This window comes from Lagopus muta, chromosome 3 (assembly GCF_023343835.1).
Source record: "Lagopus muta isolate bLagMut1 chromosome 3, bLagMut1 primary, whole genome shotgun sequence".
NCBI lineage: Eukaryota > Metazoa > Chordata > Aves > Galliformes > Phasianidae > Lagopus > Lagopus muta.
This window is the reverse complement of record NC_064435.1, coordinates 56,731,774-56,746,768: the sequence shown is the minus strand read 5'-3', so window position 1 is coordinate 56,746,768 and position 14,995 is coordinate 56,731,774. Positions and strand designations below refer to the sequence as shown.

General features: G+C 43.1%; 1 protein-coding gene across 18 annotated transcripts in view; it reads right to left on the bottom strand.

Moving 5' to 3' along the window:
* The window catches only part of ZNF407 (zinc finger protein 407), a 346,606-nt gene that overhangs the window by 323,184 nt on the left and 8,427 nt on the right, over positions 1-14,995 (bottom strand). For 5 of the 18 annotated variants that reach the window (XM_048940498.1, XM_048940497.1, XM_048940500.1 and 2 more), the window contains exon 3: positions 13,150-13,757. The exons of the other annotated variants lie outside the window; for them this stretch is intronic. The gene's annotated coding sequence lies outside the window, so the exon portion shown is untranslated. The remainder of the gene's footprint in view (positions 1-13,149; positions 13,758-14,995) is intronic. 18 annotated transcript variants of the gene reach the window in all.

Below are 14,995 nucleotides of genomic sequence, written 5' to 3'. Positions count from 1 at the left end.
GGGCAGCTCTTTGGCTCCTGAGCCTCAGCTCACTGAGCAAGGGAGCCACAGCAGCCCAAACTACAGGCTGAATTTCTCTGATGGAGGAATACAGACACAAAGTGCGCTGCACGCCAGACAGGCTGCCTGCTTCCTCTACCAAAGGGTACAGGCACAGTCTATTTTACTCTCAGGTGGTAAAAAGAATATTTAATCCCATGTTTTACTCACCAGTAGCCATTTTCCTGGTATTCATTCTATGAAATTAAAAAGTTCCACTGGATTTCTTGTTCTAGCTGTAATCATCAGTGGAAAAAAAGAATCTAAAACAAAGCTTACAAAAAACAAGGGCGAAAATGTATTTATCTTTTCTGAAGTAGAAGATAATGTTAAGAGTGCTGTTTCATTGCATTTTCCAAAACACTCAACTACTACATCTACTTTTCCAAAGCTGTTTTTTCTGTTTTCCAGTAAATTCCATAAATATTTGATAATCAAATCCAACTTCTGTTTTGTCAGCTCTGCAGCCTTCCCCTGTAGATCCTTTCACTTTTTACATGAAACAGGAAAGGAATTCGTTTCTAACAGTTCCCTGTAATTCTATTTTGTGATTAAAAAACATCATTTCCGAGCACACACCATTTTTCAAGACTGTAATATATGATACATTTTCTATAAAGTAAACAATACAGGAGATTTTCTTTGTTAAACCTCTGTAACAGCACAAGTCACGGCAATATAAATACGCAAAGGTTCCTATTAAAACAACCATTATACCTTTCTCATCAAACTCATTCTGCATTATCATGCTCAGGTGATCTAAGTATTCTTAGAGGCACATACAGGAAAATAAATAAATATCCCTTTAGCAGCAAATTCCTCACCAAATCCCCCCCCCCCCAGAGAAGTCTACACTTGGGCTCTCAGCTACTTTAGAAGACAGCCTACTGCCATTAGTGTTGTAAATAAAAAGAACGCACACAAAACTTCTACGTTCAACTCAAGTCACTGCAAAGAGGGCATTTGAAAGTCAAGATATTTCTTTAAATGCTTAAAAAGAACTCAGAAAGTAATGTCAGATAGCCAGCTTTTATTATTTTATTTCCTAGAACTGTTATTCACAATTGAAAACAGTGACACAAAAATACGTTTTTGCTACCAAAATTAGTTCTTATTTAGAAAACTCAATTAAGAATGAAAAATTAAGTGACATTAGCCTATTTTTAATAACTTGCAGATTTTTAAAGTGCCCAATTATAAAAGAAAAAGGGACTACAGAATAAAGATAGCAAATACACAAATTCAAGGCTATTAAAAGGCAGACACATGAGCTCCCATGTATCTTGTGCCATTGGTAAAAAGGTTGTTTTATTATCAGTGTAACTAATCACAATGAAGCCATCTCTTACAACTAAAGTCATTATAATGAATTTTCTTTACAGCTACAGAGAAATGGGATTTGCTGTTCCATATCAAACTAGAACAGGCTGTATAAATTTTTCTTCATATTTACTGTTAAATGTAATTTTTATCTATAAAATCAGCCATGAAATATTAAAAACTGAAACAACAGAATTTATATCCTTTACTTAATTTAGTTTAAACGGTCTATTCACTAAAGAGAGGGAAAGAAGGTTACATATGTATTATAGCACGCCCTCCCCTCTCCTCTCTAAGCATTTCCATTATAAACCCCTTAGTTTTTGGGATTTACAACCGGGCTGTAAAAACTCACTGCACACTTAGAGTTGGTACACTTTTCCTCTTACAAATTCAAAAACTAAATAAATAAAGACATTCCAGGAGCAAGATGAGAAAGCAACGGAGAGAAGAAGAAAAGCAATCGGAGTCGGAACTTTCAGGCTCAGGTGCCGATATCGGGCCGTGCAGCCCCCAATTGCTCTGTCTACCACCTTTACACAAAAGTGTCCTGGAGGGAAGGACACAAGAGGGGCCTTAGCAGGTTGAGGAGCCAGCGCTCACCCCAGGGAGATGAAGCACAGCCCCTAGGTGCACCCTGCCCACTGTGCTCAGCCAGGGCTCCAGCCTTCAGGCAGCCCCTAACTAACCTTATTCATCAGCAAAGGCTCACTCCTAGTCATTCCTTGACTAACCTGTTAGGGCAGTACAAGTGTCGTGCTGCCTGAACCGTGAACAGTATGTTTAGAAAGTCATTGGTCCTCTGCAGTTTGGGGGTGGTCATGGTCCAAAACATAGCCTTTGGTAAGGAAAGGTTCAGACAGCTGCCTTAAGGACAATGCTATCTTGCTATTTTTTTTGTTTGAACTCATTCTAACTCTATAGCGAATTGCTGTTTCGAACTGTAGGATTTGATTCTTCTCGCCTCATGAAAAACTACTAATAACATTCAGGCCAAAAAGTTAGCAAAATACGGACAAGGTCTGTACATGTTTAGCAACATCTGCTTTATCCACAGGTAAGAGGAGAGTCAGTAAAGGATGAGGGAGAAGCAGAGACTTTTCCCTCTCTTTGCATTCACCAAGAAGGTGTCTTCTGCCTCCTGTGTCACCTGTTTCCCCAGAGGACTGGAAATAAAAATTACTGACCCAGATTAACTTCTGCATCTTACAACCACGTCCATCTGAACAAAGGAAGAGACGAGAACTCACGGCGTAAGAAAAACGGGGTCAGAGTACTCTTTCACACAAAAGGAAACAACATTCCTAAGAAAAAACAGTAGGGGTGATTTGGTACATTTCAAAACCGTTTGGAAAGAGCCGATGCTCTGCTAATTTCAGATTACCTGCACGCAGACAGTGGAAGATATTTCTGAAATATTTATACATAAAAACGTGGTAGGAAGGTTGTATCTCCGCACTCTTCTGCCATACGCTCAAAAGTTATACATGAGCAAAAAGAACTGCAAGGTAAGAATGTTAAGGATCTAATACTGCTATCACATGGCAGAGCTCCTTCAGGTGGAGGAGAAAGACGGTCAGCACAGTGCTGAACTCAGGAAAGCAGAGCTCTTGTATGAGGTAACCTGGGCAAAAGGAAGAGCTAACGCTCTTTACCACTCACAAATGTGGACAGCCCTGGTCCTGCACCCTGACATGCCAGCTGATGAAAGCGTTCTGCTATCCAGAAGCAGGCACTTAGCAAAGCCAAAGGGAGCTGCTCGATAAGGTTATGTCCAAGCGTGCACATCTCATGTACAGATTAGTAAGTTTCCATGATGATGCACTAAAAATCCACATTTCCTCTAAGAGTATTATTATTTTTCATATCAAAAAGCACAGGCACTAAGGGTATTTATGTTAGAATTTATTGTATATATTTATTCTCCAAATGAATAGGAAATAAGTATTCATTTCAAAAAGGTATTGACGAAATATGAGCAAACACAAAGTACTTGCTCTACCCTTCAGCATTTCTTAGTAGCAAGACGCTGAAAGTGCATTAGGAGCACTCTGTAGAGCTATTCAAACAAATACTTACATAAAAAAGAAACCTCAACAATATGTCATTTAATTCTAAAGCACACTCTACAAAGTACTGGAATTTAGGGGAGTATTAGTCTTGAAAATGTCTTTAAATTTTCCTTATTTGGAATTAGTGGCATAGCTGCATTCCATACACACTGTTGCATTGTTTTAGTCAGCCAACCTGCTAAATAATTAAAAACAAGCAAGGTCGAGCTTCAGGCTGACCTGCAGTGACTCCTGCATGTATTCTCAACATTACCACAAGCACTGAATGCCATTGATCTTCAGCTTCTAATAACTGATTAAAGAATACTGCCCTGTAACAGACTATGAGCTAAAATCATAGTGCTGAAGTGTGCATTTTCAAAAAAGTGGCTTATAGTTCGAGATTTAAAATGCAAAGTTTCCATTATACTTAATAATTAAAATGCATGCTGTGTTATGGTTACATTTGGTGACTGGATTAGTAGTACCCCAACTGAGTTAAACAATGCTTTTTTCCTATTAGAGCTCATATTACCATATCATCTATTTGTTTAAGAAAAGGAAGAAAAAAAGCACAGCGAGAAAGAAGGAATAAAAAGGAAATATGAATATCAAACATACTGAAAGACAGCGAGGACCAAGGTAGCAAGAAGACCTGGCATCAGCAAAATATACACCAGCTGAAAGTGGAGAAGCTGAAATATCTAGGTACTTAAAGTATGAAAACTTCCTTATGAAAAAGAATATTCTCCATTTGTCAATGAGGTTCAAAGCAAATGCTTTAAATCTTACTCTGCTTTCCTGGATTCAGTCATTACAAATTTAAGGAATACAGACATCACTGCCAAAGAGCGGACTCTCTCAGGCTGTCAACTTCTTAATCAGGGTCCCTGACTTCACTGGGAAGTGTGAAATTATGTAATTATTTATGCTTGGCAATTCTGATGGTTTAGACAATTCCAGCACTCTGAACATCTTCTTTTATCAAGCAAAATTCCTACTGCAATGTTATTTCAGGGAATATAGCACTTTTTCTTTCTGTGCTCCATAGGTGTTTTCTTCAAACAAAATTTAAGTATCTATGTGAAGTATTTCACCTGTTCCAATACAGAGACCATTGAGTTTTGAAACATAATTTACAATGAAAAATAACTAATAAAAAAAAAAAAATCCTAATGAAACCATGGCTACAGTGACATCAACTGCAGTTTTCTTAGCACTCTCAGTTAGATCAGATGCTATCCCAAGCTCTGCCATTACAAACCTATAGACTGCTGTGTACTTACAACAAACAAATCCTACTTGACCTTGTAAATAGTCATATTCCCTACATATCTGTACTTCCGTACAACATCTATATAAAATTTCAGAGATATCAATTTTAATTATCTTTGTATCAGTAGCGGACTAGAAGAAGGGCCTGAATGCTTGCCCACCTCTTCTTCTGTAGTAGTGCCTAATGTATTACTTCTACTCACATGCCTTCTCCTCCTCCTCCTCCTCAGAAATCTGCCCTGAGCAGGATACCCCTTGTGAAAGGTATTTACCCTTAGCATGCAAAATACAAACATAGCCATATTCTTTGGCCAAAAAAAGTCAATGCAGTTTAGTCAACGCTCTACCTCAGAACATACTGCATTGATAACAGTAACACCAAAAACCATAATGATGATAACAAGGAAGAAAAGTAGGTATTCCTTCAAGTCAGCCTCCACCTGCAAAGCTGAGGATGTTTTTCACATGGAAATGAAACCAGGCAGCCTGAACACAGATGCCAAATAGCATTCTGAGGTGTTTTCTTTTCCTCTCCCAACAACTGTCTATCATGCCTAACAATCTTGTGCCCCACGAGGGCTCCTGGGCTCCAAGAGGAGTTGCTCCTTTTGTCCTACCAGACACAGGCTCTGGAGCAGCAGAAAGGAAACCTCCAAACTCCTTTTCCTCCCTTTCTCTTCAGCCCCTTCCTCTCCTTGCTTCCTCATTTCACCATCCCTACTGCACTTCCTCTGGGTGACACAAAGAAAATCAAACAGGAAGCAAATCAATTAGGCCTCCTGCACCTGTCAGCAGAGGCACACACAAAGAATGCCATGAAAATACTTCTCAAGAGGTTTCAAGCTACCCAGATTTAGAATAGCTGCCAAATTCACAAATCTGTAGCTCTGAGAATGGAAGTCTAATCACAAGCAATAATAACAGATGCTTTTTCTCATAGCTACAAAGTTCCCAGTACCAGCACAAAAGAACGCATTACAACACCTCTGCTCTAAAACCGAGCTCAGAGATTTCTTGGATCAAAAAAGTCCAATTTTATTTCTTTGTTTTTCTATACACAAACTGTGAGATGGAGAGCTTGTGTCAGGTCCTGATTTTCATCATTTTGACGCAAATTGAAAAAATTCTGTTAAACTGAATGGAGATACTCCGATTTATATTCAAGTAAATGACATAAAATTCTAGTCCCAGGTTTTCTTTCCTTCCTGATTAAATTACATTAATGTACACTCAAAACAACTACTGCTAGTCATACTATATTTTTGAGCAGAAAAGCTTAACTGCTAACAAAACATCACACGCACACATACATGAAGTCTCCGGGTGTCTTTCATACTTCTGAAGCCTTGCAACAGTAACCAACACTGCAGTATGTGAGCAACAACATATTGTCCTAAAGGTGGGGCACAAATGAAACTGCTACCCATCAGGAAAAGTCCTATATGCTGCTGTCTTTCCCTAAGATACCTTTTATTAACCTCACATGTAAATCATATCTCGAAAAAAACATAACATTCTTTTCCTATACAGAAAGCACCAGGAAAAGGCCCAAATACTGACTACTGCATCTTCTCATTGTTAAAAGGTTTGACACAGTATTTATTGCTATATTACCCCTAATTAGCAGTTTAAGCTTGTTAACAAGAAGAGTTCTTTTCATTTAAGATAAATAGGAATTATCTTTCCATTGTATAGGTAAAACTTGTAAATAGGACAGCTCATAAATTCTAAGATGGGAGTAACTAGGAAACTATTCATTAAGGCTTGTGTTATAAATTCAAAACATGAAGCATAACATGCTTAAAGAAGGTTTTATTTTTAAAAGCATTCATTAGGCTCTCATCTTCAAGTCTCAGACTTGTAAATAATTTAAAATGAAAATTTGAACAACAGGGAGGAAAAAAAAAACAAATGCAATTCAAATCATTCCATTGTTATACCAATAGAACTGCAAACAATAGAAAATAAGTTGGCAGATCTTGATGAAAACATCCATAAAACATTTTTATGCAGCGTATCTTTGAACTTAGATGTTATGCTACCACTGGATCCAGTCCAAAAATAAATTAGCTTTGACTTACAACAATCAGGCAGTGCCCAGTACAGGATACATGTGCTGAACTAGTAATTCTGACTATTCAATGCACTTTACTCTGCCGCTGCCAAAATAAACAAGCTGCAGCTTACAGAATCACAGAATTACCAAGGTTGGAAAAGACTTCCAGGATCATTTAGTCCAACTCTCTGCATTCCACCAGTATTTCCTCACTGACCACGTCCCTCAGTGCCACATCCACACGGTTCTGAATGCCCCCAGGGACAGTGACTCCTCCACTTCCCTGGGCAGCCTGCGTCACTGCCTCACCGCTCTTTATGAGAAGGAATTTCTCCTTATGTGCAACCTGAACCTCCCTTATAGATTAAAACAATCCTTCATGGATTCTTTTAAGAATTTTTATTGTTCCATTTTGGCTTTTTAGAAATGTATATCCTACTAACAATTTATACTAAGTAAGGTGAGAAAACCCCTTCCTTTGAGAGGCTAAGATATATCCACATTTGTCTCACATGGGCAGCATGTGAGGAACAGCTGCCCAGAACAGCATTTACTGCATCGGTATTGAAAACTGAAACTGAAGACAAATGTAACAAATCTAACAAAACAAAACACTGGGATCACTGCTGTCCTTCCTGCACATCCAGTGTCTCAAATTCAATGTCAAGACTCACCTGTAGAAGGCGTGTTACATAGTGAGGAACTAGAAGGAAGCAATTATTTTTCTTTGTTGTACGTATGGAATTTGGAATATATTTTCCCCAAGAACAATCCATCTGAAATATCATATGCTATATCTCACTTAAACACACAATGGAAGACAAGCCTGCAACAGGCATTCCTTTCTTCTCATTAGCAGACGAAGGAACTGCAGAAGACAAGAGTGTTGCATTTCTATGCCATGTTTCTCAAGTAGAAAGATGCGCACGCTGCTGTGCATCAAGTGGAAGTCAATACTGCTCCTCAGAAGCTCCGAGCTCAGTGCACACACCACGCAGCACGCACCTGCCCACAACTCTGCTGTGCAACTGCGGAACACAAGCAGTAATTCAAAGAATCATAGATTTGTCTAAGGTGGAAGGGACCCTTAGAAGTCATCTAATTCAACTCCCCTGCAATGATCAGGGACACCTAGAGCACAATCAGTTTGACTCTGACTCTTCTGGCAAGCTCTGGGAGTGCAGAGTGTGTGTCACTCTTGGAGCACACACACATTACGGCCAAGGTGGTGACTGTTAGGAACACCCAAACTGCCCACAGACCCAAACTGCCCGCAGGGAACAGATGCCAGGTGGCATGTTGGAGCAGTATGATGCTTTCTGCAGAAAGCTGGCACAGCAAGGTCCTCCCTGTTCTGCTTTTCTTCAAGCACAAAAGCAGGAGGTGCCAACTTGTTCTGCACTTCCCTCACCAGATGGCAAGCAGGCTTCATTCTGCCAAGGTGTGTCTTAAAACCAGCTCTGGGTGGCTTAGCTCATGCCTTTACAGCAAACATTCTGACGACTTACCAGAAGCAAATAAACCAGCCGCTAACCCACACAGGGTAGAAATGAGCAGGCTACAGAGCAAGTCCAAACATAAGAATCTGTCTTGTGTAACAAAAGATATAGAGCCATGCTGGAGCTTTAAGGAAATCTAAATGGCACACACACTGTTTGTTTCTTTGTTTTAATCAGAATTCTTTTGAAGATCCCATGCTTTCAACATTCTTGCTTAAATGTTTCCTAATAATGTATTTTACAACACATTACTGTATAGATTCCAAACAAAAACAATGCACAAAACAGTGATTTATAAGTAAGTCAATAACTTTGTATTACTGTTTAAACAGTCACAGAATGGATAAGATTGGATAATTGCAATGAATTTTAAGATTTAAATACCTTTGTATCCATACTTTGACACAGACTTCTGAAATGTCAAAAATGGGGCTGCGTACAGCACAAAAATTTATTTTTAACTACAGTGAAACAAAGAAGTATCAGACAGGGAAGTATCTGTGCACACGTCTGTAGCAAAAAAGTCATCTATAGAGGTGCATATGCCTAGATCTAGACATTGGAACAGCGTATACCTAAACTGCTTCACATAACCCCTTAATGCCTCTTAGAAATGCCATACACCCCCCTAACAACTTAAATCTCTTCTCCTTTGAGGACAGGCTGAAAGAGCTGGGGCTGTTCAGCCTGGAGAAGAGAAGGTTCTGGGGAGCCATGGCAGCCTTCTGTTGCCTGCAGGGCAGCTGGGGAGGGACTCTGTCCTGGAGTGTAGTGATACAACAAGGAGGCTTTAAACTAAGAGGGGTATGCTTCAGTTAGAACTAAAGGAGAAATTCTTTACTGAGAGTGCAGTGAGGCGCTGGCACAGCTGCCCAGAGAAGCTGTGGTGCCCCATCCCTGGAGGCGCTCAAAGCAAGGTTGGATGGGGCCCTGGGCAGCTGAGCTGGTGGGGGGCAGTCCTGCCCATGGCACGGGGTGGGGTGGGTGGGCTTTGAGGTCCTTTCCAACCCAAGCAAAGTGAGTTTTAGACTTAGGAAATGCAGAGGCGATTGAAATTTATTCTTCTACTGTAAAGAACCAAAAAAACCAAGAATATCTGCAACTTCCCAACCCAGTTAAATATAACCCAGGAAGTTACAGACAGCAGTTCAGTAGTAGCCAGAATACCTAGAGAAAAGGTCATCCTGTGGTAGAACAAGGACAAAAAAAAAAAAAAAAAAAAAAAAAATCAGTGATCAATAACTCTTAAAGCAGCAGTGGAAAGCAGACTTGAGTCTTGCAAGCAAGCAAGCATTTTTCTTTTAGGACATCACAACTGTTTCTAAACGAACCTAGGGTTATTTCTTCATAAAGAAGCACGAGTTGCTAGTGCGTACTATAATTTTATTTTTTGCATTGAGGAAAGAAGCTTATTAGACTTCACTGTGCTCCAGAGCTACAGATGGCTGCTCTTTTTTGTGAGTTTGGGATATCTTCCTCTAGTCTGGTTTCACTCAAAACAGTTTTTTTTACAACCATGATCAGTTTGAGAGCTTGTGGGTTAAAATTAGGGACCACACCAATAAAGGACATCCAGTGGTCTACCAAAGTCTACCCAAACAAGGGTAGCCTGTTGATGAGGCCTTGCTTCTTCTAAAGAAGAGAAGCTCTCACCCTGACTGGAGATTTCAACCATGCAGATATTTGTTAGGAAAACATCACAAGCTGCAAGCAATCCAAGAGCACCTCTCCTATGAAGACAAGGTGAAGAATCTAGTTTCTGAGAAGACATCTTTATGGCCTTCCAGTACATTATGGGATCTTATAATCAGAAGGGGGAGCAGCTCTAAGCTAAAAAAAGAGGAGATTCAGGTTAGATGTTTGGAAGAAATTCTTCACTCACATGACAGTGAGGCACTGGCACAGGCTTACCGAGAAGTTGTGGCTGCCCGATCCCTAGACATATTCAAGGTCAAGTAGGATGGTGCCCTGGGAATCCTGATCTGTGGTTGGCAAACTTTCCCTATGGCAGGGGGTTGGAACAAGGTGATTTTTAAGGTCCCTTCCAACCTAAGCCTTTGTGTAACCCAGCAGGCAGCTCAGTGTCACACAGCCGCTCACTAAACCTCACCAAGTGGGAAGAGAAAGAGAATTAGAAATAAAACAGTGAGCTGAGATAAAGACTGTTTACTAAGACAGAAGAGGAAAACAGAAACAAAAATGCAATGATAACAAAATGTATAGCTACCAATGCAATTAATCATCACCTGCTGGCTGATGCACAACACCAACGCAACACAAGATTCCACCCTACTGACCAAAGCCCAGCACACACAGTCACACCTCCAGCTAGTACTGCACAGCTTTATGGCCTCCCACATGTGGTGTCACATGGTATGGAATGATTCTTGGCCTAATTATGGCCACCTTTCCTGACTCCATCCCACCTCACCACCCGCTTCCCCCAAAATCCCCCCTCAGCCTGTGCTATGAAAGCCAGTGACTCTTCCCTGTTGAGCGGCTCTGCCCATTCAGCAGCAACCACAAGTGGTGAAACATTAACACTGCTTTGGTGAAACCAGGACAACCATATCATGTGCTCCAGACATCTCTATGGCACAAATTAAAGCACTGTAAGTGGAAACAATCCAGAAATATGTTTAAAAAGTGCAATCTTCCTCTGCATAAAAATGTATCCTTCAGAACGTTACCCCCTGAGAAGTGATAATACTACCCATTTCCCTATCTTTTTAACCAGTTTACAGTAAACAATTTTATTCTTTATCCCATGGAAAGCCAGCTTATGATCATTTAGAAGAATGAGATCAAAATCTTCTCGAAAATTCAAGTGCACAACATCAGTAAGATCTTCCTTCTTCAGACCTGACACTCAGTCATTCAAATGGGTGGTGCTGTCTTATTGACTCCTTTCATTCCTTCAGTACCAAAGCCAAAATAAGCAACAGATCCAATGATAATGAATAGTTTTGTGATGTTACATATGAGTTGTCCTAGAATTCAGCAAGAATCCATGCTTTTTCCTCTCAGAAGGCCAGAACCCATTCATACCACAATATTTCTTTTTGTAACATAACACAGCTTCAAACAGGATTAGGTAGAGGTATAGAGGTACGTGTGCTGCCATTAATCTCAGTGTTTGGACATCACACCACAGATGACAGAATCCTGACTGTGAAAAGTATTCTTTCTCTAGCTAAATTGCTGAACAGAATGGAAAATCTCCAGACATATTTAAAGTAAATGCACAGAATGTGCCATATCTGTTCTGGAAGTATATATCCTTTGTTGGCAATAGAGAAACAGCACTGGCCAGAAACAATATCACCAGAATTCATAGTTCCTAAGCAGCAAGGTAGGCACAACTTCTGCCTGCAAAGTAAAAGTTTGGAAGTTCTGCATATGAGAAACTAGAAATCAAGACACTTTTCTATTTTTTGCTTCTTTACTAGTTTTATGCATACATGCTAATACATTCCTTGAGCTTTTGTTTTAGCACAGTCCAATAAGACAAACAAACAAAAAGCTTTGCAAGAAAAATAGGTGCATTTTTTATTTAAATTTTTATGAACGTGCTTAATGCTGTACTGACATTTGGTGGGAAGGCCACAGACTAAAGATTAAACCATTCTGGCATTACCAAGTTCTGACAATCTGGGCCAGGCAACACTTAGGAGCTGTGAACACCAACCCGAGCACTTTGGCAGGATATCCTGGGAGCAACCAACAGGTGACATAAAAGAACATCTAGAGCACCATTTTGAGAAAACTTCAGCTTCAGAGCAGGGCAAGCTCTTAGAGAGACACAGCAGAGGACTGGAGCCAGCCCAGGGCTGCCCTGGCCTGCATGTGGAGCTTCTATGCGCACAGAGAGCAGGGGAGATGACCTGCAAGCTCAGGGCTGGTGTCACTGTAAAACTGAGTATGTGCAGTGTTTTGGTGTTTTGTGGCAAAACACATACGTGCAACAGCTAATTGTAAGAGCAGTGCTTTCTCCCTCTCACATCCCTCATGGAAAATCTAACTGTCCCATCAAAACTGTTAGTAAAACTTTGCAAGCCTGCCCTTGGGTCCCATTTCCTCCCCAGGCATGGAACATCCCGAGTTGCTTCCGCGACAGAGCTCTATAGCCCTGCCTCTTGTGCCAGCCTACTACTAATTCACTCTAAGATCTGAATGGTTCACCCCACATCTCTTCCTAGCACTAAGCACCACCAGCGAGGCGTGCTGCACGTTTCCTATGCGGGTCCATGCCCACCAAGAACCGCTGCCATCAGTTCTGCTCGCCTCAGTGCGCTCTGAAGTGAGCCGCAAGTCCCCGAGCCATCGCCCCCCGCACACACAGAGCGGGGCTCCCCAGGGCCGGCGGCGGGAGGAGCCCCAAGCCCACCGCATCGCGCCTGCGCAGAGCCGAGCCCAGCCGCGCCCTGCCGCCGCTCAGGCAGGCGCCCAACCGTCGCCGTGCGGCCCATCGGCCGGCAGCGTCCCCGCGTGACGGCGGAACCAACGGCCGGCAGAAGCCCACCGCCCTCCCCCTTCGCTGCCCTCCTCTCCCCTCTCCTCCGCGGTCCGCCGCAAAGGAAGAGCCGAGGCTCGGCTCCGGCGGGCAGCCAATCGGAGCTCAGGACGTTCGTCCCGCCCCCGACGCCCCGGCCACTCAGCGCGCTTCGGGGCACGAACGCGCGAGCGGATTGGCTCCGCCGAACGCTGCTGGCCGTCCGCCCACCAAGAGCAAAAAAAACGACGGTAGCACAGAGGCCCAAAAAGCCCGAGGGAAGACGGCGAGCAGGCCGCAGGCCAACCGCGGCCCGATACCCCTACGGGCAGCGCCCGCGAGAGTCAGAGGTGGCCGCCCGCCCAGGGCCTCCGAGCGGGGAGGCGAAACAGCCGCGTGCCAGCCGGCCGAGCTTACCGCACGGGGGGAGCCGTCCGCCTCCGCTTGTGGTGATCTTGGTCACAAGTGGCGCGCCGTAGATTCGCCGCGTTACGTCACGACGCAAGGGTAGGGGGGCGGGCGAAGCCCCGCTCACGTGACTCGGCACCGGGGCTGGAGCTTGAGGCGCGGCCGGCGCGAGGGCTGTCGCGTGGCGGTGAGGGCGCGAGGGGGTGCGAGCAACGGCCGCGCGTAGGGGCGGCCCCGCCGTGTTACGCTGCGCGGGGTGTTGGCGCCGGGTTCTGCTGAGCCGCGGGGAGCGGTTTGTGGAGCACGTCCACGTTTTGTTGTCTGGTGAAGAAAGCACTCAAACACTTAGTAATTCTTCCCCTTTTAAAGCCAGGTGGTTAGTTAAACACCGAAAGGAAAGCGGCATAACCTAAAGAGCCAGACATCGCAGAACCATAAAATTTGAGTTGAAAGGGATCTTTGAAGGTCATTTTGTCCAATTCTCCTGCAGCGAACGGGAGCACCTACAGCTGCATCAGGTTGCTCACCACGCCATCCAGCCTGACCTTGAGTATCTCCAGGTGTGGGGCATCCACCACCTCTCTAGGCGACCTGTGCCAGTGCCTCATCACTCTTACCTTAAAAAAAAAAAAAAAAAACTTTCTCCTTATGTCCAGTATAGATCTCCCCTTGTTTAGTTTGAAACCGTTTCGCCTTGTCCTGTCACCGCAGGTCCTGCTGAGGAATCTGTCCCCTTCTTATAGCCCCCCCTGTAGATACTGACCCAGAACCTTCTCCAGGCTGAACAGCCCCAGATCTCAGCCTGCCTTGACCGTGGAGGTGTTGTGTCACTTGGATCATCTGTGGTGGAAAACAGTTGCTCTTTCCCAGCTTCTTAAGGTTTTTGAAATAAAGGTCTGCCACTACATTCTGATTACGCAGCCTTTTTTTAGTAAATCCTATTTAAGTTAAACGTCATTTAGCATTCTTGAAAGCCAGTGGGTGGTAGCAGTAGAAGAGAGGAGGCTTACCTATGTTTGGAGTTTTGCCTATTTCATACCCTCTACAAAAAAAAACATTGCCAGGCTTCCTAATTAGGCATAACAACTTTGTTTCATTTAGCCAACATACCATTGGCTAATTTATTACCCATACAACTCAGAGATGCTGGCTCTGCGGTATGCTGTAAGGGCCATGAATGGTTTAAGGACAGGCAGTCTCCACAGCCTGAGGGCTGAAACGATTGCAATTGCAGAATCATAGCCTGGCTTGCATTGGAAGAGCCTTCGCAGCCCACCCAGCCCCATCCCCATCTGCTCCATCCAACCTGGCCTTGAGCACCTCCAGGGATGGGGCAGCACGCTTCTCTGGGAAGCTGTGCCGGTGCCTTACTGCCCTCTGAGGAAAGAATTTCTGCTTAACATCTTACCTAATTCTCCCCTTAGTTTAAAATTGTTCCCCCTTGTCTTATCACTATGAGACTGTGTAAAAAGACAGTCTCTCTCCTGTTTACAAATTCCTTTTAAGTATTAGAAGGCTATAATGAGGTCTCCCCAGAGCCTTCACTTCTCTAAGCCAAACAGGACCAGCTCCTTTAGCTTCTCTTCATAGGAGAGATGCTCAAGCCCTCTGAGCATCTTCATGACCCTCAAAAGGAAAGAATGCAAACACAATCTCCCGCTACCACAGGTTTTATGCAGTGAAGTTTCGACTGTGATTTCACCAAATGTGGATCAGCACACCTGGAGTACAGGGGGTAAGCCTTACTCTGGGAAAACTATCTGCCTGATCACAGTGTCACCCCAGCCAAATGAAATGAATGTGAAAGTCTGTTGAGTTTCATTAGATTAAGTGTAACGCAGAACACTGGTGAGAG